Source organism: Melospiza melodia, chromosome 6, assembly GCF_035770615.1.
Source record: "Melospiza melodia melodia isolate bMelMel2 chromosome 6, bMelMel2.pri, whole genome shotgun sequence".
NCBI classification, from domain to species: Eukaryota; Metazoa; Chordata; class Aves; order Passeriformes; family Passerellidae; genus Melospiza; species Melospiza melodia.
The window spans coordinates 77,215,721-77,239,608 of NC_086199.1; the positions used below are offsets into that span (position 1 = coordinate 77,215,721).

The 23,888-nt window shown below is 45.5% G+C and overlaps 3 long non-coding RNA genes across 8 annotated transcripts; 2 read left to right on the top strand and 1 right to left on the bottom strand.

Moving 5' to 3' along the window:
• The first annotated feature begins 1,183 nt into the window (after positions 1-1,183).
• LOC134419705 (uncharacterized) lies at positions 1,184-4,143 on the top strand. Its single transcript, XR_010028105.1, has 5 exons — positions 1,184-1,406; positions 1,766-1,823; positions 1,942-2,251; positions 2,592-2,709; positions 3,867-4,143. It is a non-coding gene; the product is annotated as an uncharacterized LOC134419705 (long non-coding RNA).
• Positions 4,144-9,741: 5,598 nt separating this feature from the next.
• Positions 9,742-20,241, top strand: LOC134419706 (uncharacterized). 6 transcript variants are annotated; one of them, XR_010028110.1, is made up of 6 exons: positions 13,557-13,843; positions 14,375-14,439; positions 15,051-16,218; positions 16,335-16,660; positions 17,001-17,118; positions 17,953-20,241. It is a non-coding gene; the product is annotated as an uncharacterized LOC134419706 (long non-coding RNA). The 6 variants fall into 6 exon arrangements; XR_010028111.1 differs by having other exon boundaries at positions 13,558-14,439; positions 15,051-15,114; positions 15,390-16,218; XR_010028109.1 differs by lacking the exon at positions 13,557-13,843 and adding an exon at positions 9,742-9,777 and having other exon boundaries at positions 14,375-16,218.
• Positions 15,660-21,069, bottom strand: LOC134419707 (uncharacterized). The gene is made up of 3 exons (XR_010028112.1): positions 20,720-21,069; positions 17,138-17,971; positions 15,660-17,057 (listed from the first exon to the last, which is right to left on the bottom strand). It is a non-coding gene; the product is annotated as an uncharacterized LOC134419707 (long non-coding RNA).
• Positions 21,070-23,888: the final 2,819 nt, after the last annotated feature.

The following is a 23,888-nucleotide window of genomic DNA, read 5'->3' on the forward strand; positions in this document are numbered from 1 at the left end:
TTGCCCCCTAAGTTGGGTCTTCCTCCTTGACTTTTTCCCCTGCTTTTGCAACATCTGTGAGCTTAATTTTGGCATGTTTTGGTCCTTTGCACTGCACCTGATATAATCCCAGGCACTTTTGTTAGAGTCACTAAAATTCCCAAATTTTCTTTTTTTCTTCTCCAATTGCAATTCCTTTGATGGCGTCTCCATTCCTGTGTGTTTGTAGGTCCTTCTTTTCTGTTTTGGCCTTCAGTGGGGATCAAGCTCTCGCTGCAGTGCTCCGGGGCAGACGGCAAGAGGCGCTGTGCCGGCAGTGCGCCGGGACAGACGGCAGGGGGCGCTGTATAAAGTAAGTATCAAATATCAATTATCTGTAAGAAGGAATAAAAGCTCTCTGTCACTTGCAGCAGTAGAAAATATCAGTCTCCCAGGGAATAAAAAGTTTTCTTTAAATCATTTTCGTTTTGGAGTTTTTATTTTCACTGCCGGGTAGCCTGAAAGTTTCTACTGCTGCTTTTTTATTCAGAAGCTAGAAAGGTAAACCAAGATCAGAAATACAAGAAAGGCAAAGGGAAGGAAAGGAAACGAAATGAAAGGAAGCAGGCGACCAAAAGGGAAGGGAAGTGGTGAAAAACAGAGTTAAAAAAGTAAAAAGAGTTGGAGGGAAAAAGAGAGGGCATTCGGGAGGAGCGGTGCTGCCTCAGGTCCTTCCCCGCCGTGGGGCGAAGCACCGGTTTGATGCCCAGGAGGGACTGCAGCTGCCGGTGGCTCCCGGGGGACGGAGCTGTGGCTGTCAGCCCGAGACTACAGCTCCCGGCAGGCCGTGCTGCCGGCGCGGCGTGTGACGCAACGGCTGACGCGGCACATGAGTGGCTGGCGTGCCAGGCGGTCGCGCGGGGCTGTGCGCGGGCAGCTGCCGGCGCCTCTCCCGCGCGGGACAGCGACGCTGGAGGGGCGCAGCCTCCGTCTGGCCGCCCGCCCGGTGCTGAGCAGCGCGGAAGGAGCGTCCGCCCGGTTCCTCGGCCTCCCTCAGCGGTGCCGGGGGCGGAGGGCGAGGCGGTGCTTTGCTGCCGCGGGCCGGGAGCTGCGGGAGCCGCCCCGGGCGAGCGGCGCCGGGCGCTCCCGCGGTCCCGGTGGGGCGGCCGCCCTCGGGCTGGCGGAGGCGCCGGAGGAGCCCCCGAGCTGTAGCCGTCTCCCTCGGGCTGCTGCCGGTGCTGCGGGCGGAGGCGGCTCCGCCCGTGTTGGGCGCTGCGAGCAGGGAGCGCTGCGGTATCGCCGGCATGACGGGGCTGCTGCCTGCGTTAGTGCTCGTGGCTCTTTGTGCCGTGACAGCGGATGGAGCGGCGCTGGGCGGTAAAGCCAGAGATGGCCGGGAGAATGCCCAGCGCAGGGAGCGGCCGGGCTGTGTGCTTCGGATGGCACAGGTGCGAGCTGCAAAGCCACCCCCCCTTCCGCCCCTGCCCTCCCGAGCTCCGGGGAAAATGCTTTCCAGCATTGTCGAGCTTCTGAGAGACAAAACTTGTGATTTGACACTAGCATCCAGAAAAGGTTTCTGTCTAGATTAGCAAATGCCTAAATTGTTCTTGGTTACATCCCATGACCGGTTTTAGGCAGCGACTTTATAATGCTTTTAGGATTTTCTTGTACACTGGTGAGAAAATAGGCGGGTCTGATAGTGGTTTCACTTTTTTTCTACTTCACGTTCCATAAGATTCTTTTATCCAAGCGATTGTTTTAAAATTCTACTGTAGGTGTTTATGGTTCACTTTTGTTTTCTTTGCAGCACCCGTGACTTTTTTTTTCCTCTAAATCGGGAGTAAATATAGCTGAGTTCAGTAATGGTGAGTGTTTCACCTTCTCTTTAATTCCTATGCTGATCTGAATAAGAAAAAAAAACAAAAGCAAGAGAAAAAAAAGGATGGTTTATTATTTTTTACGCTGTTATGTTTGTTTCCTCAGTATTTGCTGCAGCTCTGCTTACCCAAGCTTTGGGTTCCTTCTGTCCCACTGGGAGTTGCCCAATTTGGTTGCATCTGGTGAAATTCACCCTGAGACCTTGCAGAACCAGCTCCAACTACGTGCGAGCCATTTGCAGTTCTCTCCAGACGCCTGGAGAATGGGCGACGTTTCTGAGGATCCGGCGAGCGTGCTTCTGTCAAAACTCAGTCTGTGAAATTCCTGGGGAAAACCCTTCTGTGTTCTGAAGGGTTCAAACTCTGGCGAGGATCCAGTTATCAGGTGCTCACCTGGATGGTTCCAGCTGCCAAAGGTAACACTTGTACTCTTGCCCTGTAGTTTACATCTATTGTATTTTTGTTATTTTGCAGGATTTTTTGTCTTTGCAAAATATTGTGCATTTCACTCTTTGGAACCTCTCAGATGGTTCTTTGGTGCAGCACCACCCCAGGGGACACTTGGCTGCTGTCCTGAAGGGGTTGGTCGCTAGAATTGTGAATCCTGGAGAGTTTATAAGTCTTCTGTCCCCAGGGAGGTGTCACGCTTTGTTTACTTTTGTTCTGTTGGTTAGGCGCTGCTTCTCGTTGCAAGTACGAATTTCAAACTGCCCTGTTCTTATTTTAACTGTTTTCCTGGTTCTCTCCGCCCGGCAGGGAAAGACTCTCGTATCCTTGTCGTCGGGCTCGGTGCTGTCCAAAAAGATACAGAGACTAAAAAAATCATAAGAAGCAAAATATGACTGCAGGGAAAAGAAGCTGGAGAGAACAGAAGGTGATGTTGTTATCCTTACCCTGTATTAGAGACATCCGCTGTGCTTTGATGCTGGCAGCTGCCAGGGGCTTGTTGGCTCTTTGTAGGCAGGTGTAGGTGTTCACTTGTAGTTTTTTTCTCTGTTCAAGTCAATTCAAACTTTGCTAAGCTTATATTTGCAGATTACTCTCTAGCACAGTCCAGCATGACATTTTTGAATGTTGTAAAAATACCATGTTACTTGGAAATTGCTAATGAAGAGAAGCTTTAGGGGAAAATAAGATGTCAGGGTTGGGAGATGTGAGAAGAATTGTGTGGGGATGTTAGACTGAAGTAAAGCACTCTTGAAGCTGGACTGGCACGCTGGCAGGTCCCCTATTAAACAGTAGTGCTGAGATTAGCCTGGGGGTTGCCCATTGTTTCTGTAGAAATCAATGTTTCCTGGTCTTCAGAGGTAAGCTGCTTTGAAAAGCTGGAAGGTGCAGCATGCTGACAATCCCCGTGCTTTGGATTAAAAGTAGATTTCAGAAGGGACCTAAGCTTTTGTCTTTTCCTAGAAGTCGATGTAATCCTATCGAGGAGTTTTTAGTTCTGTGTTGCCATGTCATCCATCAGAGCCCTGTTGTACTAATCATCATACAAGTACAAAACAAAAAATCAGACCCTGTCCCAAGCACTTAGAGCCCAGAACACGATTTCCTCGGGCTGCCATTTGTGTGCCATCGGTACTCACCACGAATTGAGCCCTCTGGCTCTGAGAGAGCCCCCGGATGCTGACGGAAGGGAGCTGGTCACAGACCCTGGAGGTGCCTGTCCCCCAGGGAGGGAGAGGACGAGGCAGTGTGGCCTGCAGGGAGGGTCTCGTCCCCAGAGAGCAGCCGGCGACTCCATGCCTGCCCGGGGCTGCGGGTGCCCCCTCGGGGTGGACGCCTGCCCTCAGGTTTCCCTCTGGGCACCCGGGGAGGGAACCAGGTCCATCCGTGTGGCAGCTGCAGGGCCTGCAGGCTCTGGGCCCTGGAGCCGAGTGAGCCTGAGCTGCTGCATGCTTGCTGTGAGCTTTGGGGTGAGCGTGCATCACTGCAGGCCTGGGATGGATTGAAATGCGCTGAGGAAAGCACAGGGAGTGAGGGAGGGAGGGAAGGAAATGCTCTGTTAACATGTGCCAATTCTTCTGTCAGACTCATCACGGCGGGACAGTGTGAAGACTGAAAGTGTAAGAAGATGTGGAGGGAAAGAGAGAATCTGACAGGAGCATCGGACGCACGAGTGCACGAATTTTGCTTTTTTGCTTGGATGTAAACTCAGGCGTTGAAAGGAATTTGGGAGTGAGAAGGGACATTTCAGAAGGAGAAGAAGCAAAAGAAGTTGTTGTTGTTGTTACAGTCCTGGCAAAATCTTTTGTTCTAGCTAATAAAAGAAGTTAGTTTAAAAAACAAAAAGGAAAAAATGTAGTGTTTTTTTTTTCCTTCACTATGATATGCATTGGTGGTATATGGTGTGTTGTTTTATTTCTTGGTATTATTAACTCTGTGTAAATTGTTTTTTGAGTGAAGCTGACTTTCTGGATGGGTTGGTTTGTATTTGAGGCAGGATTAATTTCAGTAGGGTTCTTTCATAGATTTCTGATGGGTATTACTGGGATTTTGGTTTTGTTTACTGTATGTATAAACCTAGAGCTTTGGTAGGGCCAGCTGGGCTGCTGGAGTTTTGGGTGTGAATTTATTAGATGGCTTTTGTTAAATGCAGTTTTTAATTTTTGAAATGTTTTTCAGTGTAGTGGTTTTAAGGTGGTTTTTAAGAATTCATTGTATTGTTTTATCTTGTTTGTAGTTGGTGTATGATAAGGGATGTGGTGTGACCTTTTGGACATTATGGTTTTGGTGTTCCTAAGTTCTGATTTCTTTCTGGTTGGATAGTTTTTTTTATTTTTATTTTTTGGGACAGGAGCATTTATATGGTGGGTTTTTATAGGCAATATGTTTTTTAATTTAGGTAGTGATATTTTTTAATATTTTAATAGTTTAGGTTTTTTATTTTCATGGTTTTAATTATTTTTTTAATTTTTTCAAATAACTTTGATAGATCATAGGTTATTATTTGTGCATTAGCATAAAGGTAGAGCTTTGGGGACTTTTTTTAGTAATGTTTAGGGTCAGTTGTGCAGTTTTGAGTCTAGTGAGTTGGTTTGATTTAATTTTTATTGGGTGTTTGTTTTTATTAGCAGTTGTGTCATTTTCAAGGTGTGTTTGAGTTTTTTGGGGTTTTTGAGATACTGGTTTAGGAGGAAGTTTATGATGAGCATGTGCGGAGGTTTTGGGCTACTTTATAGTGGGATTTAAAATTTATTTACAGTTAGGTTTATTTGAGTTTTTATTAGGGTTCAATGACGTTGTGGGATGTTTGTTCCATTAGTAACAGAAATAGGTTTTGTTTTGCTGTGCTGCGATGGGATGGGCGTGTGCTGCGTGCCGGTGCTGACAAAGGTACAGTATTGTTGTGGCTCTGGTGTGTCGGGTTAATGAACTGACATGGGTTAATATAGAGATGAAAATAGAAATAAATATAAATTTAAAAGTAAATATAAAATTAGAGTGGTAAACATAAATATAGATAACAGATACATACATAAAACTATAATACATGGTATATAATTGTAACATGTTATCATATAGATAAATGATAGTCTATTATATATAGATATATATACACCAAGATATATAACTATAGATTGTAAATATAAAAATATTTAAATAGAGTTAAAGTAAATTGGGGGGTTTTATTAGGGTATAGGCTGGGGTTTTTAAAAGATAGAAATAAAATATAAATTCAGATATACAAATATATATAGAAATACAAATATCTATACATATTTAATTTAAACAAATATAAGTAAAAAATAAATATATAATACAGAAAATATATATCTATGATTATATTAGAAGGTATTCTCTCTAATATATATAATATCTATGAATAGAATAAATAAAAATATCCATATAAATATCATTATAATTTTGAAAAATAAATTCCTAAATTTTAAATCTGGTTCAAATAAAGGGGTGTCCTTGGTTTTTATTTGGTTAGAGGCAGGAGTTTTATTTTAAATAATATAAGTAATATAGAAATGTGGATCTTAAGATAGAAATATATAATGAATATATAAAGAGAAATTGCTAAACTATGCCTATAAATTTAAATATAAAGATATGTAAGTAATATGAAGAGTTGTAGTATAGAATATAAATAACATTATATGGCAATATAAATTATAAATGGGAATATAAATATAAAAATATGTAAATATAGTTTAAGAGAAAGGGAATGTTTTGGCTTTTATTTAAGTAGAGGCAGGGTTTTTATTTTGAATATTATAAGTGTTCCAGAAGTAAAAATCTTGACGCAGAAATATTTAATCAATATAAAAAACATGAATAAAAATATATGAAAAATATAAATACCTACTCGCATCGGATGTAATATAGAATATAAATTTATTTATAAATTGACATTGGTAAAGATAAATGCATAAGTAAGCAATAGACATTAAAATACATTAATTATATATTATATATATTATATATATATATATAATATATTAATATACAATAATTTATTATATTACATTATATATACATTATATATTATATATATAAATATATATATTATATAAATTAATATACATTATAAATATGAATATAAAAATTGAACATGAGGATAAAATCTATTTAAATATTGTTTAAAACAAAGGTTGGGCTTTTTTATTCTTGTGTTAGAGGCAGGGTTTTTATTTTAAATAATATGAATGTAGATATTATTGTTATATATTTCTAAATATTGAGATATACAATCAAGATATAAATATATAACCGCAAAATATAAATAAATACAAATAATAGGAAGAGATGTAATGAAGAATACAAATAACAGTATACATAAGTATACATTTTAAATGTAAATGTGAATATGAACCTGAAAAATAGAATTTAAAAAATATTTAAGTAGAGTTTTGAAGAAAGGGGTTCTTTTTGGCTTTAATGTGGATGGAGGCAAAGGTTTTATTTTAAATAATCCAAGTGTTACAGAAGTAAAAATCGTAACAGAAATACATACTTACTATGTAAAAATATTTATAAAAATATACAAATAAAGTTTTAGGGATATATGCAATATGGAATAGAAATGTATTTATAAAAAGAAATGTATAAATGGACAGTGTACATCAATATACATTGTAAATAGAAATGTGAATATTAATATGAAAAAATATTTTAAAAAATATTTAATTATTTTTTTAATTTTTTTTTTTTTTGTGTTTTGTTTGGTTTTGTTTTGTCTTTTATCCTATTAGATTAGAGGCAGAAGTTTTTTTTCCCTCTTCCCGGTTGTTTTGGGGCATTTATTTCAGAGCAGTTTTCGGCAGGGGTCGCCCCTGTTCTTTTTTGCCGCCTTCGCTGCCGCAGCCCCGAGGCGCGCTGCGCCCCCGGCTGGGGCGGGCGGCAGTGCTGCCGCCTTGTGGGCAGACGCGGTACTGCAGGCGTGCAGCGAGAGGCGGCCAGCTTGGGAGTGGCGCGTGGGCGATGTCGCGGAGTTTTGGTTGACCTTCTCAACAGGGCGGCAAAAAGGGCGGGGAAGTGGAGGACCGGGTGGGTGTTTAACTGCACTGCCTGCACGGAATACCGACGTCATGGCGGCCCCGACGGATTTTTCTGTGGCGTTTCATGTGTACCCGAGACATGCTGTGGGCTCAGCGGCGCCGCGGGCGGGCGTATTTTGGCGGGTTTGTGAGAGGCATCTGGGTAAACGCCTCGCTGTGCCGGGGTCCTCTCACGTCGGCTTTCCCGCCCTGAGGGAGCCGAGCCGGGCCGAATAGTTCCGAAGAGCCGAAGAGCCGAGTGTGGCCGGAAACAGCCGAGTTTCCCCGAAGACCGAGTGTGGCCGAAAAGAGCCGAGTTTCCCCGAAGAGCCCAGTGTGGCCGCAAACAGCCGACTGGAACCGAAGAGCCCAGTGCGGCCGGAAACAGCCCAGTTTACACCAAGAGCCGATGATAGCCGACTGCAACCGATAGCCGACTGTAGCCGACTTGAGCCGCATTTAGACAATGTGCCGAATACGACCGAGTTTAGCCGAACTGAAACGAGTTTAGACCAAGAGCCGAAGCAAGCCGAATTCAGCCGAGTTTCATTCAACAGAACCGAACGACGCCGCAGCGCTCTGCATGCAGTGCGCCTGTGCAGACGGCAGGGGGCGCTGTGCCTGCAGTGCGCCGGTGCAGACGGCAGGGATTGCTGTGCCTGCAGTGCGCCGGTGCACACGGCAGGGGGCGCTGTATAAAGTATAAAATATCAACTATCGATAAGAAGGGATAAAAGCTCTCTGTCAAGTGCAGCTGTAGAAAATTTCAGGCTCCCAGGGAATAAATCGTTTTCTTTAAATCATTTTCGTTTTGGAGTTTTTTTTACTCCCAGGTAGCCTGAAAGTTACTACTGCTGCTTTTTTATTCTAAAGCTAGAAAGGAAAACCAAGATTAGAAATGCAGGGAAAGAAAGAAAGAAAGTAAGTAAGAAAAAGAAAAAAAGGAAATAAGGAAAGGAAATGAAAGGAAGAAAGAAGGAAGGACAGGAAGGAAGGGAGGAAAGAAGGAAGACAGACAAAAAAACCCCAAAAACCAGGAGGGCAAGGAGAAACCTGGGGAAAAAAAATAAAAAGAAAAGAAAAAAGAAACCAACAAAAAACAAAGCCACAGAAAAAAACCTCGGGATGGGCGAGAAACACCCCCCCTCCCTGAAAAATCCAAGCTGGGCAAGAAACATCCCAGAAATACCACAAAAAAAAAAAAAAAAAACAGGGGAAAAAAAAAAAAAACCTGAAAAAAAAACCAAGGGGGGCAAGGAAAAACCAGAAAAAACACCAAGATGGGCAAGAAGAAACGAAGAAAAAAACCCAAGAAGTGCCAGAAAAAAAAATCAAGACACAAGGCAAGAAAGAGAGGCAATAAAGTCCACAAAAAATTCAAGAAAAAACCCAAGACATGCTAGAAAAAGGTACGAAAATGGTTCTGCCAGGTGCGATCAAGGTGAGCGGGGTCAGATTCAGGTCCAGGAGATGAACAAGTCAGATTAGTTTGGGGCACTGCTGTGCAATGCAGCTGTGACAGGATTTATGTTTAAATATAGTTTAAATAAATTGGGGATTGTTTGGCTTTTATTGGGGTATAGGCTGGAGATTTCATAAAAAATATAAAACTAGAAATCCAAATATATCATCTATATGTCGATATCAATAAATATTTAATATATATAAATATCAGTAAAAGAAATCTATTGTGTCAAAAGAATATACCTATTATTATATAAAAAGGTATTCTCTCCAATATACATAATATCTATAAATATAACAAATGAAAATTACAAATATAGATGTGAATAGAATTATGACAAACAAAATTATTTTAAAAATTTTAAATGTGTTTTAAATAAAGGGGTGTCTTTGCTTTTTATTTCGTTAGAGGCAGGGGTTTTAATTCTAAATAATATAAGTACTATAGAAATGTAAATCGACATACAGAAATATATAATAAATATATAGAGATACAAAGATATAATGCCAAACTATGAATAGAAATCTATGTAAGTAACATGAAGAGATGCAATATATAATACAATTTTTATTATACAGTAATTTAAATTCTAAATATAAATGCGAATATAATTGTGAAAAATATATGATGGGGGCTCGGAGCAGCCCAGGTGTGAGTGTGAGGATGATGAGGGCTCAGATCAGCACCAGGTGTGAGCTGTGAGGATGATGGGGGCTCGGAGCAGCCCAGGTGTGAGTGTGAGGATGATGAGGGGCCGGCTCCTGCCGGGGCGAGGCTGTTTTAGGGGGAGGCTTTGCCTCAGCTCCCTTTTGCATGGAGCTGCTGAGTGGAGGGGTTTATGGGGCGCTCCCGGCGCTGTCTCATGGAAGGACTGCGGGAGCTTCCCACAGGGTCGGGGAGAACGCCTGGATCTGTGCTTGGGTACGTGGAGCATCGCTTAAAGGAGGTGCCGAGGGACGAATCTTTGTGCCCGGGAGCAGCAGCCGAACAGGTGAGCCCGTGTGGGTTTGGAGCGGGGAATTTTCTCCTTCCCCCTTGCAATTTCATCTTGCCAGTCCCTCCCCGGGTCCCCAGGAACAAAAATGGAGCTTGTGAGGACAAAAGGGATTAAGGAGAAGGAAGCAGCTCCTCTTCTTTTATTGTCTGCGTTTGACCTGAGGGGATCCCTCTTGACTTGTGGTTTTAAGGGTGTTGATTGCAGGAAAAGCTGCCTTTTCCAGGCTGTTAGGGGTATCCCGGGGGTGACAGGGAATCCCTGCGTTCTATTCTAAGGGGAATGGGAAAAGTATTCTTGTGGTATTATGGGTTTGATTTGAAGGCAGCCACCCCATTTGCACCACCCTCGGGTTTAAATGGAGGGGGCAGCCCTGGTGTCCCTCCTTTTGAAGGGTTTGCATGGAGGTCGAAATCGCCCTTTCTCATCAGTCAAAGGCTTTCATTTGGGGAGGGCCCCTTCTTTTCTGCTCTCCTAGGGGGTGAAATTGGAGGGGAGAAGGCATTTCTTTGCCCTTTTTGAAGTGAGGTGCGCCCCGTCTGCGGTTTCGGGGCTGGCTTGCGGGAAGCCGCAGCTCCGGCAGCGTTTGCAGGGCTGCAATGGGGCTGTGCCGCTGCATTGGAGGGCGCTGCCCGTGCCCGCGGCCCGGCCCGGAACGTTCCCGCTTGGGAGCGCTGCTGGCACGGCCCGGGCAGCTGCCGGGGCGCACGGGGGATTCGGCGCGGCCGGGCCGGCCGAGGGCGGCAGTGGCGGAGCCGCGCCGGTGCGAGCCGTGCGGAGCCGAGCGGAGCCGGGCCGGGCCGGCCAAGGGCGGCAGAGGCGGCGCGGGCGCTGCTGCGCCGGCCCGGGCGGTGCCGGCCGCTCCGTCCGCTCCGGGCGCGGGGCTCGGGCGCCGCCGGTAGCCCCGGGCCCGGTGCCGGCCCCGCCGGGCAGGGGCAGCGGGCGGGGCTCCCCGGGACGGCGCCGGCCCCGCGTGCCGGAGCAGCCGCCACAGGAGCCGCTTTCCTGCCGGGAGCCGCGCTCCGTCCGGGGCCGGCAGCGAGCGCGGGGTTCGGCCGCTCAAAGTTCGGCGGTGCCGTGGCTCGGAGGCGCTTTGGAGGCGTTGATGGCATCGCTGGGTTCGGTTTGCAGCGGCTGTCCGCTAAGGGATATGGGGTTCTTCCTGAGTGGGCACGGTTCTCGGTGCCGGTAGGGATGATAAAGGTTCGTTTCGGATTGGGTTTTGTAGTCGGATTTTTTTTTTCCCCGGGGTGTTATGTTTAGAAGGGTGCGCAATGGATTTTACGGGTCGTAGCGTGAAGCAGCGGTTCGGATTTTAATTCTGTTGCGGTGGCTTTTATTAGCGTGAGTGTGTAGTGTTTGTTTTGGGCGGCTTGGGGTAGCGTTGTGTCGTTCATAGCAGCGGGTTTTTAATCTCGATAATTGCATGTGTGTTTATCGTCTTCCAGGGCTTTTATTTGTTTGGTTTGTTTGATTGTAGTGTATGTTTTATGGTTACGGGTAATTTGGGGGACATTGTTTATGGTTACGTTTGTTTTTAGTCTTTGTGTTTGTTTCTAGGTGGTATTTTTATTTTGATAGCTTGAGGCACTATGGGTTTATTCAGTTGGGAATTATTTTTTTGTTGCAGATTTAAGTTTATCTGTTTTTTGGTATTATTCTCGTTGTTGGTTTCTTTATTTTCTTTTTTTTTTTGTTATTGTTGTTGTTGTCTTTTAATGTATTTGAGTATTGTTTATCAGGGTTTTTTTTGGGAACATGGGTATTTATATGGTGGGTTTTTAAAGTATTTATTAATTTTGGGTAGTTAATTTCTTAGTTTTTAGTGGTTGAGATGTTTTTCCATTTTGTTAATTAGTTCAGGTTTTAAAGTTATTTTTACAGAGGATTGTTTATTCTTTGAGTTAGTGTAGAGGTAGAATTTTGTTTTTTTTTTTTTTTTTGTTTGTTTTTAGTAACGTCGTTCAGGGTGAGTGGCACTGGCTTGAGTTTAGTAGATTGGTTTGACATTTTTTTAGTACTTTTTGTAATTTGCTGTGTTTGTTTCTATAGGATTTTCTTTTATTTTGGTTCCATTTTTCTGTCGTGATGAGAATTGTTATTGAAAAGAGTGTTCTTTGTTTTTTCGCTGACACTTGTTTGGGTGTTGGAGGTATCTTGATGTTTTTGGAAGATATTGGGGGGAATTTGATGCTGTTTGTTCTGTCATTTCATTTAGGAATTGGATTTTAAATATGCAATTATGACCCTAACTATATTGTAACGAAAGAAATAGATGTGTAGCAATGGGAATGAGCCAATTTTATTTTTATATATTCGGTCAATTTTTAAAATTTAACATGTAACATAAGTCATTATATGTTACAATAAGTTACTCTAATTTTAATAGAGTATTGTGTATGTTTATAGATATATGAATAGAGAATATAAATGTAAATACAACCCAAAAAAATACAAATATATAAATGTATTGCAACTATATGGAGATCTATAAAAAATTAATAATAAATTGTAAATGTAAAATAACATAAATTGATACAATATATAATACACGTAATACTGCATATATTTTATGAAAAATATTAGAGGAAATGGATATAAAATAGATATAAATACGGATGTGATATACCTATCTATTTATATCTATCATTTGTTGTATATTATGATAAATATAAATATAAAAAAAAATTAGGTAGTTTAAAATAATGGATGGTTTTGGTTTTTTTTTGCCAAAGCAGGGGTTTTAGTGTAAAAATTACAAATACAAATAATATAAAGGTAGAAATATAAGTATAGAAATATATCATAAACACATTAAAGATTTATATAAAATTTAGAAATATAAGGAAAAATAAGTTGTAGCAGTAGATATGGTAAATAATTTAAAAAACAATTCCCGTATATTTTTTGAATAAGGTGCATATTATATATAGTTATTAATATAATGCATCAATATAAACTATAAATATATATAAAATATCAACAATCTATAAGAAGGAATAAAAGCTCTTTGTCACGTGCAGCAGTAGAAAATTTCAGGCTCCCAGGGAATAAATCGTTTTCTTTAAATCATTTTCGTTTTGGATTTTTTTTTTTTTACTCCCGGGTAGCCTGAAAGTTTCTACTGCTGCTTTTTTATTCTAAAGGTGGAAAGGTAAACCAAGATTAGAAATACAAGAAAGGCGAAGGGAAGGAAAGGGAAAGGAAAGGAATGGAAGCAGGAGAGGAAGAGGGAAGGGAAGTGGTGAAAAACAGAGTGAAAAAAGTAAAAAGAGTTGGAGGGAAAAAGAGAGGGCATCCGGGAGGAGCGGTGCTGCCTCAGGTGCTTCCCCGCCCTGGGGCGAAGGACCCGTTTGATGCCCAGGAGGGACTGCAGCTGCCGGTGGCGGGGGACGGAGCCGTGGCTGCCAGCCCGAGACTACAACTCCCGGCAGGCCCTGCTGCTGGCGCGGCGTGTGACGCAACGGCCGACGCGGCACACGAGTGGCTGGCGTGCCAGGCGGCGGCGCGGGGCTGTGCGCGGGCAGCTGCCGGCGCCTCTCCCGCGCGGGACGGCGACGCTGGAGGGGCGCAGCCTCCGTCTGGCCGCCCGCCCGGTGCTGAGCAGCGCGGAATGAGCGTCCGCCCGGTTCCTCGGCCTCCCTCAGCGGTGCCGGGGGCGGGGGCGCTGCCGCCCGCCGATGGCGGAGGGCGAGGCGGTGCTTTGCTGCCGCGGGCCGGGAGCTGCGGGAGCCGCCCCGGGCGAGCGGCGCCGGGCGCTCCCGCGGTCCCGGTGGGGCGGCCGCCCTCGGGCTGGCGGAGGCGCCGGAGGAGCCCCCGAGCTGCAGCCGTCTCCCTCGGGCTGCTGCCGGTGCTGCGGGCGGAGGCGGCTCCGCCCGTGTTGGGCGCTGCGAGCAGGGAGCGCTGCGGTATCGCCGGCATGACGGGGCTGCTGCCTGCGTTAGTGCTCGTGGCTCTTTGTGCCGTGACAGCGGATGGAGCGGCGCTGGGCGGTAAAGCCAGAGATGGCCGGGAGAATGCCCAGCGCAGGGAGCAGGCGGGCTGTATGCTTCGGATGGCACAGGTGCGAGCTGCAAAGTCACCCCCCCTTCCGCCCCTGCCCTCCCGAGCCCCGGGGAAAATGCTTTCCAGCATTGTCGAGCTTCTGAGAGACAAAACTTGTGATTTGACACTAGCATCCAGAAAAGGTTTCTGTCTCGATTAGCAAATGCCTAAATTGTTCTTGGTTACATCCCATGACCGGTTTTAGGCAGTGACTTCATACTGCTTTTAGGATTTTCTTGTACACTGGTGAGAAAATAGGCAGGTCTGATAGTGGTTTCACTTTTTTTCTACTTCACGTTCCATAAGATTCTTTTATCCAAGCGATTGTTTTAAAATTCTACTGTAAGCGTTTGTGGTTCACTTTTTTTTTCTTTGCAGCACCCGGGCCTTTTTTTTTTTTCTCTAAATCGGGAGTAAATATAGCTGAGTAAAATTTCCTTGGTTATCTTCCTTCTTTTTAAACTTAATTGTTTTTATTAATAATTCTATTTGAATATGCAGAAAAAGTGGGTATGTCCTGTAATCTATGCCAGCTTTTTCTCGTTTACAGGGTACTCACAAAATATGTCTCCCTTAGTGTCCCACAGAAACATTCTGGGTGAAATCTGAATTAAGGTATGTGTTTTCAAATAAGTAATCAGTTTAGATATTTGCCTGTGTACCTTTTCCTGTAATTCAGAGCTTGTGTTCTGTGGGTTTTATGATAAACCTGTAAAACATGTAAGAATGGTTTTGCAAGTCTGAATCGTTGAAGGCAGCAATAAGTGGATTTAAAGCCTGTTCTTGAGCAGACAAAGGGGAAAAGTGTGACTCTGATGCTGAACTTGTCATTTTTCATTTGACTTGCCTTTAATTATTGAAGAAGAGAGAGAACTAGGAAAAGAAATAGAATTGATTATTGAGCACTCCTAAAAAGCTCACCATGATTCTGTGTAGAGCCAAAGTGAAGGATGATGGAACAGAGCTCTGTGCATTAGAAGGAAATAAACCTGATGTCCACACAGAGTCTTACTAATTTCTGTTTTTAAAATGCAAAATAAGTTTAGGAAGTGTTGGAAGTTAGTATTTTGGGAAAGAAATGGCAGTTCCACAAAACATTCCATTCCATTTAAGAGAGGCCCTTGGACTGATTCATGTTGTAACTGCTGTCACTGCAATCAGTTGGTGGTTCAGCCTTGAAACGTGCACTTGGCCTTCTATAAAGCACTGTTTTGTTTGCCTTTCAGTGCTATGAGTCTTGATAAATTGGAGAAGTGCCCAAGAGAAATTCATCATCCTGAGATACAAAAGGTAGGAAGTGACTTTTTTTGGTTTGGTTCTTTTTCTTTATTGTTTTCCGGAAATAGAAGTAATTAAGTATAGATACTACTGGTTTGTTTCTTCCAGTAGCTGATAATACTAATACCAACAATAATAATAATAAGAGTAAAGTAATACTACTTCAACTGTCTTTATTTATCCATTGGACTGGCCATTTTAAATCTAAACTTCTAAACACAAATCAAACCATCATCCTTGTAGAATCTTTAATAGGAGTGGGCTAAAGATCCTGGTTTTGCTTACAGGATTTATTGGTTCATGAAGAGCAAGAGGTAAGTACAAGCCTAACTACCCTCTAGCTCACAGACCTGCCCGGTGAATAGAGCTTTGTTTTTTTGATGGGCTTGTGATGACTTTGAAATCAATTGCTCATTCATTACAGTAAAAAAAAAAAAATTGTTTTGAACATGACAGCAAAAATAACTTTAAGCACAACTTAATAATAATAGATCACCAATTTTAGTTAATAATTTTATGCTGTACTCTTGGGTGAGGGAAGACTCGGACACTCAATATGAGATCAGCAAGCTATGTTTATTGCAGAGAGTATCAGACACTTATATAGCACATAATAAGCTTATGAATATTCTGTAAGCCAAGCGATCTATTGGTTAAACTATACCATCAACTCTTCCTCATTCCTTTGGGCCTACATTCCCTATTTCCCACGTCTCTCTGTCTACTTGTTATCCTACCCAGCTAGGCCCAGGCACACGCTATCTTGCAGGTGCAAAACTCAAAAATACCTGTGTTCGGTACTTTCCCAGCTCCTGGTCGACTAACGAGCGAATGTCTGCGTGACCTCTGTCATGGAGCCATTTCTCCACACTATACTATCAAAGTTTAAAGGTAAATTATTATATATTAGGAGATGGTATAAAGTGTATGTTGTAATGTGTAGGATATATACAAAGATACATACTTGAAAGTCCGTAGAGGAAACAAATTTTTATGCCTTCTGTTTGACTGTTTGTCATATATTTGGTTTTATTTCCCAGGGATCAGTGAATTTTAACTCTGGAGTCCTCTATGCTAAGGATGCTCAGCTTACAGATGATGAAATGTTCAGTAATGGTGAGTTTTTCACCTTCTCCTTCATTGTTTTGCTCATCTGAATAAAAAAAAAAAGGCAAGATTAAAGAAAAAGCAATAGTTTTATTATTTTTACCCTGTTATGTCTGTTTCCTCAGTATTTGCTGGAGCTGTGCTTACCCAAGGTTTGGGTAAAACAAGCTTTGGGTTCCTTCTGTCTCACTGGGAGTTGCCCAATTCAGTTGCATCTGGTGAAATTCACCCTGAGACCTTATAGAACCAGCTCCAACTACGTGAGAGCCATTTGCAGTTCTCTCCAGACGCCTGGAGAATGGGCGACGTTTCTGAGGATCCGGCGAGCGTGCTTCTGTCAAAACTCAGTTTGTGAAATTTCTGGGGAAAACCCTTCTGTGTCCTGAAGGGTTCAAACTCTGGTGAGGATCCAGTTATCAGGTGCTCACCTGGATGGTTCCAGCTGCCAAAGGTAACACTTGTACTCTTGCCCTGTAGTTTACATCTATTGTATTTTTGTTATTTTGCAGGATTTTTTGTCTTTGCAAAATATTGTGCATTTCACTCTTTGGAACCTCTCAGATGGTTCTTTGGTGCAGCACCACCCCAGGGGACACTTGGCTGCTGTCCTGAAGGGGTTGGTCGCTAGAATTGTAAATCCTGGAGAGTTTGTAAGTCTTCTGTCCCCAGGGAGGTATCATGCTTTGTTTACTTTTGTTCTGTTGGTTAGGCGCTGCCTCTCGTTGCAAGTATGAATTTCAAACTGCCCTGTTCTTATTTTAACTTTTTTCCTGGTTCTCTCCGTCCGGCAGGGAAAGACTCTCGTATCCTTGTCGTCGGGCTCGGTGCTGTCCAAGAAGATACAGAGACTAAAAAAATCATAAGAAGCAAAATATGACTGCAGGGAAAAGAAGCTGGAGAGAACAGAAGGTGATATTGTTATCCTTACCCTGTATTAGAGACATCCGCTGTGCTTTGATGCTGGCAGCTGCCAGGGGCTTGTTAGCTCTTTGTAGGCAGGTGTAGGTGTTCACTTGTAGTTTTTATCTCTGTTCAAGTCAATTCAAACTTTGCTAAGCTTACATTTGAAAATTACTCTCTAGAACAGTCCAGCATGACATGCTGGATGTCGTCTCCCAGAGGGACCCAAAACTGCCATAAATTTCACAGGGAGGGATGGGTGTAGAATACTAAAATCGTTCAAGGTTTTCATTTTTATAGGTATTGGCAAAGAAAATGAATTTATCTCTAAATTCATTTGGAAAGAAACCCTCTCTCTATCCACTTGTTTGTATACAGGAATGTAGGAAACTCTGACTAGAGATGGGTAATAGCTTTGAAAATAAAGACATAAGTTTTATCTAGGAATGAACCAATCAAGTGCCCTGAAAGCATGAGAACAGCTGCAGGGGCTGAAGGGAACAGAAAGGGTTCTATCTCATGAACAGAGGTACCTTTTCCTTACAGGTGCTTGTGCTGTAGTTTGGGTTCTGCTTCCTAACATTTCTAGTGTGACGGTTTACCATAGAGACAATCTGCCAGGAGGTAGCGCTTTGGGGGGTATGGCAGTCCTGGGTGTGTATTCTGAACTCCTTCAGAATGTTAGGTTTGGAGTATTTCTTATCTCAGGAAAACAGCAGTCTTTTGCATCTGCATATCAGCTGTTGAAATTTTGGGTTCAATTTCTTGAATCACAAATGTCATAGGATTCCTCCCAGATGGCAGCTGTCATGAAGTATGGCTCTTCTTGGTCTTGGGTTTCAGGGGCTGTTTCCAAAGTGACCTACAGACATTGGAATGAAATCATTATTTACTGTGTAAAAGAATCACTCTCCAAAGCATCAGCCAAGGTCTAAATGTGCCATTCTGCCTTTTAAAAGTACCAACATCACAGGATTTTTCTCAGATTAAAGCTTCCATGGAGTCGGATCACTCAAGCCTGGCCCTTGAGAATTGTGGGCCTCCTGTGAACTGGTCTTGCCAGAAGGGCTTGCTGAGTTTTCCATTGTGTGGAAAAGAGATCCCATTTGCAGCCTGAAGCCTCATGTTTCCTGTAGGATTTCTACTCCTAGAATTGCACACTTTGAAGGATTTCTTATAGCAGAAGTTTTTTGGGAACTAGGACTCTGGTTGGATTTGGGTCTCTGGACTCTCAGGTGAAGTGACCTTGAGACACTAGGGCATGCAGATTTCCTTGCTGTTGAAAAGAGCTATTGTTCGCACCCAGGAGCCATGGTCTGAATGGGGGTGTCACCTCTTAAATTTGCAAATGTCACAGGATTTCTTCTAAATGAATGGTGCTAAGAACATAAGGTCTGGCTGGCTTTCGACTTAGAGGTGCCTCCTCTAAATTGGTCTTCAGACGCTAGGTTGGAAAGTGTTCCTACATATGCCAAATAGCCCTTGCTATGCAATTAATAAGCTTCAAATTACCATGGAGTTGCTGCCCCTGCAAAGATTTTGGCAGAGCCTGGTTGTGGTGCCCCACTCCACTCCACCACCCTTAGCAGGTCCTTATGGTTGCATGGGGAATCATCGTGGAGCATGCCAACCCAGCTCCATCCTGGGAACAGCACCTGTATTTTACCCTAAAATTTCTGTCCCATTATAGCTCCTGTTAGGATACAAATGTAACTTCTCGGTTTCCACTGATTTTACCCCCAGTCATCTTTCCATACAGACATTGCTCCACTCCCCAGAGGATTATTGTGAGCAGATGTGAGTTCTGCTGTCCCTTTGGACTGACAAAGACAGAGGTTTTGTCCCAAGTTGCTTTTGAACCTGTCCTGCACCTGTTACGAGTCCTCAGTCTCCTGCAATTTTGTGGGTCAGTCACATGTAAAACAGCACAGCTGGCTGGCATGCTTTGCTCATGAGGGGAGACAAGAGAAGAATCCCTCTGCTCACACCAGACCTGCAGCTGCCAAACCTCACCAAAGCACCTGAGGAGCCCCCAGGGACTGATGGTACAGAAGGGAGGTGATGGAGGACAGCACAGCAGGCAGCCTGCCCTCCATCTGGGTGTGAAGAAGGCAGGGCTGGGAACTGTAAGCAACATCCCAGCAGGTCTGGCTGATGGTGCCACCCTGAGGGCTTCCCCTGCCTTTGGGCAGTCCCAGCTGCTGCAGCTCACTTGACAGACTCATTGTCTATACTGTGCTTGGCTGCACTGGAGATGATGAAGCCGAGGACAGCAATGGTTGCCTTCACATCCCCTGACTGCAGATGGGAAGGAGGGCGAGCTCTGTCACCTTGGGAAGGCGTCTGCAGAGTCACTGCTGCCCGTCTCTGGAGCGTGGCTCCATTGGGGGACCGTGGTAAGGACAGCAGTGCTCACTTAACTGTGCACCTGAGGACAGCTTCAGGATCTTGTCATACTGTGGGAGAGCAGAGCTTCACAGTAAACACCAGCTAACACACTGACTGCCAGTGTTAACACTAACAGTTCTTACCTAAATATTAATACTAGTAACACTTACTATGCGTATTATTAATCCTAGTAGAGGCTGGTAGCGTTCTTTAGGCTGAGGCTTGCATGAAGAATACAAAATTAATTAACGTTGCTGATTATGCTATTGTGTTGAAATACTTGGCCTCCACTGCGGTAGCCCCACGCTTACCTCGATGGCCTGCCCCAGCAGGTCCCAAAACACCTGGATGCAGATCAGCTTAAGCTTCACTGATGTGATAAACAGAGTTCACTCTTTATAATTTTTAAAATTTTAATAAAGGATAAAAGGACAAAATAATCCAGCACTGGGATGCTTTTAGCACACAGCCAAAGAGCACAGAGGTAGCTTAAAAACATGTTCACTATATACTGTTACATTGCTGAGGTTACAGGCATATTCATTAACTTACACATTATTCAAACATTCCTTTGACTTTTTGATGTTCCAGGAACTCTCTTGTTTGGTTTTAACCTCTGACTTGTCTGCAGAACGTTCTGTAAATTAGGTCTACATATTTTATTTCTTCCTGTAGTTTTATCCTGTTGCTTCACACTCCCTGATAACACTGGTAAGAGTCGATAAATCCTTCCTGGATGCTTAAGCTCTTTTTGTGTCACTATTATCTTATCACTTGGTAGGGGCAGTCTGCAGTTATAAGAAGCAGAATAATTGCTTTACACCATTTTCTGAGTTAGTTACATAGAAGTATTTTAGTTTCTATTTTAACATTTTGCTAAAGCCTACCATATATTTATCATGCTACTATTCATATGAAATATACAGTGCATACATAAACTGGCATATTACACTATACAAAGCAGTTCAAAGTAAGAATAAGTTTTACCACATCAAAATACTTGTAATGCAAAAAGCTAATCTATGAATGTGAAAGCCAGTATTGTTTTATCATCTATAACATCCGACGACGAGGGTGAGCAGCGGGCCCGCAGCAGGCGGAGGGCGGGCAGGGGGACGCGGGCACTTAACTTTGGCCAGGGTGCTGATCTCGGCCAGTCGGGGCAGGCCAAGTCCCCGCAGAAGCGCTGCACGCCCTCCCCGCTCCCGAGCCCTCTCCTCACCAAATCGCCGCCGCTCCCTAGTCCGCCCTGCTGTCGCAAAGACGACCCGGAACCCCTCCCGGGCTACACTCCTCTCCGCCTCCTGCCCCGAGTGCCGTTGGGGCGCTCCGGTAGGGGCTCTGCGGGGGTCCTTTCGCCGGGACCTGGGCACGAGAGAAGGCCGGAGAAGGGGACGGGGGTTGCCGCCGCCGCCGCCGCCGCCGCCGCCGCCGCCTGCGAGCCCTTCGGGCAGCCCGAGCTCCGCCCCACGCTCCCACGGGCCGCAGCCTGACGGCTCCTAAGCGTGCCAATCACGGCCCGCCTTTCTCCGTCCGCCCTGTCCAATCACAGCCGCCCTTTCAAACCGGAGGCGGTCCCGCCAATCTCAGCCCGCTCAGTCGCGGCTCGCCGCCTCAGACTGGCCCCGCTCGCCCGTACGCCTGAGGCGCCGCTCCCGCCACCGCCGCTTTGGGAGCCGGCGGAGCAGCGTCCCCGCTGCCGCTGCCTCGGCAGGCGCTGTTGCGGACGGGAAGGGCGGCCGGGAGCTTCCAGTTCAGGTCCTGGTCGAGATCAGGTTCTGGTCCAGGGAAGCGGGCAGGCGGCGGGGAGCGGGCGGACGCGGCCACAGCAATGGCGGCGGCGGGAGCAGCGCTTGAGGGGACCGCGGGGAGTCGCGGATCCGAGCGCGGCGGGAATGGGCGGGCTGGGATTGGTGGAGCCGGCAGGCGCTGCTTCGGGTTGTGATTGGCTGGCTGTCCGCCCGTGGGGCATAAATAGCGGGCGTTGGGGCAGCAGCGGCGTCAGTTCGGCGGTGAAGCTGGGAGCGACGGGAGCTGCGGATGCGCGGTCCGAGGAGCGGCGCTGCGCCAGGACGGGACCCCCGCGGCAGCTGATCCAGGGAGCGCCGGTGAGCACGGGCGCGACGCCTGCGGCAGTATCTGGGGCCGGCCGTGTCCAGTTCTTTCTGCCGCGCCCTGCGTGGCTCGGGTAGCCGGCGGCTGGTGTGGGGCCTGGAGTGGCGCGGTGGGGGGGGGGGCGCCGCCTGCTGTCACTGGGGGCTGGGAAGTAGCTGCTTTGCGGTTTCTGGATTTAAAGAAATGTTCAGAATACGAGGAATAAAGCTTGCTTTTTGTATTTTTATTACTTTATTTTCTTTTTACTTGTAATGTTTTTTTTCTTAATTGTGTTATTTTAGTATTGCCCGTTTTAATACATCTTTTTGGTTTGATTTGTTTTCTTTACTAGCTATCTCATGTTAATTCGGTAAGGGTTGTGGGACTGGGGCTGAAACACCAGTTGTGAGAGCAGTGGGGACATGAAACCCCAGGGTGTGGAATAATGATTTTGGCATGAGTCAGGCCCAAAACAATGTGGAGGGGTGGAAATGCTGAGGCTAGATAAATGCCATGGGAGGAAGGCATGGAGCTGCAGCACAGGGCCTGCAGGTTATGCCTGGGGGTTCCCAGCCCCTGCCCTATGGTACCAACGAGGGGCTGAGGGTGTGGGGACTCAGAGGGTTCTAGGGCTCAAGAACCAGCCCAAGAGTGCCTTTTGGGATGGGGGGGCAGGAGTCCAGTGGCTGTTCCCAGCCCCCAGAGCTGCCTGAGGGGAGGTGAGGGGGCCTTTGTGCAGGTGCTGGGCTGAGAGCCAGGGTGAGGGGGAGGGTGGATGTTGAGCTTCAGGCTTCCAGTGTCCCCAGAGTTGGGATGCCACTTAGGGTTGCCACTTAGGGCTGGGTGGGTGGATGGGACAGCTTCTAGAGATACTGAAATTGTAATGATGGCAGTAACTGATTTGTGGCCTTATCAACAGCCCCAAGGTGCAGTGAGAAGCATGAGCAGCTTTTAGCTGCAGCCAGTAGGAAGCTGAGGAGCTGGAGCTGAGGCAGCAGAGCTGGAGGAGACAGAAATATGGTAGGGTTTGATGTAAAACCTCTGTGGGGCTGGGATAGGGATTGTGGAGTGGGGAGGTGAACTGCATGGTTGGAATTGAAATTGCTGTGAGGGCTGTGATCTGAGCTCAAGAACTAGAGCTAAAACAAAGATCCTGTCCTGAGAAGCACAAGTAGTATCGTGTGGCACTACTGTGAAGATGTTGAGCAGGAAGTGCAAGAGAAGAGCTGGCAGTTAAATAAAGCTTGTGGGACTGGAGTTGAAATCACTGGGGACGGGGTGGGGACTGCAGTGCTGCAGAAACAGTCATTGCTACAAGGGATACACACTGTGGATCTCAGGACTAAACGTGGAATGGGATACAGAGCTGGAAGAAGAGAGCTGGCAGTAAAATAAAGCTTGTGGGTCAAGAACTGAAAGGGCTGGAATCACTGGGTCTGGTCTTATCATTGTGGGACTGGGATCGGGTCTGCACACAACACGGGAACTATAGGGCTGGCACAAAGAAGATAAAATAAAGCTTGTGGGTCAAGAGCTGAAATCACTGGGCCTGGTCTTAATCACTGTGGGACTGGCATTGCAGCTTAACACATGACAGCAACCTTAGGGCTGGTAAAGGCAGTGTATTGTTCTTGCGCCGAGGTCACTGTAGGCCTGTGACATGGAGGCAGGGGCTGGGTATTGCCGCTAATAGTAGAACAGGATGTGTGGAGTGGGGAAAGGGGGCGGCAAGCTCGCGCCTGAAAACCCCGTCGATGCTAGAATATTGCCTGCGCCTGTGATGGCACCTCTTGGGGTGCGGCTGAAATCTCCGTGGGGCTGGGAAGTGGACCGCGGGGCTGGCAATTTGAATGAAAATGGCAAAGGCACTAGACCTGTGAACGGGGCCGTGGGCATCCAGGACGACTTATGCAGGGGTGTGCAAAGTGACTGGGGACTGCTCGGTGGGAGCTAAAATCACTGCAGGGCTAGCATATGGATGGTGGGGTGGGCTTCCAGAGGCTCGTGCCAGAGCTGAATTGTTGCCCAGCTGGAGCCAAGAGCCAGATGCTGCCATTTGAAGCTGGAGAAACACAGAGCTGGAGCTGGAAGAAGAGAGCTGGCAGTAAAATAAAGCTTGTGGGTCAAGAGCTGAAATCACTGGGCCTGGTCTTAATCACTGTGGGACTGGCATTGCAGCTTAACACATGACAGCAACCTTAGGACTGGTAAAGGCAGTGTATTGTTCTTGCGCCGAGGTCACTGTAGGCCTGTGACGTGGAGGCAGGGGCTGGGTATTGCCGCTAATAGTAGAACAG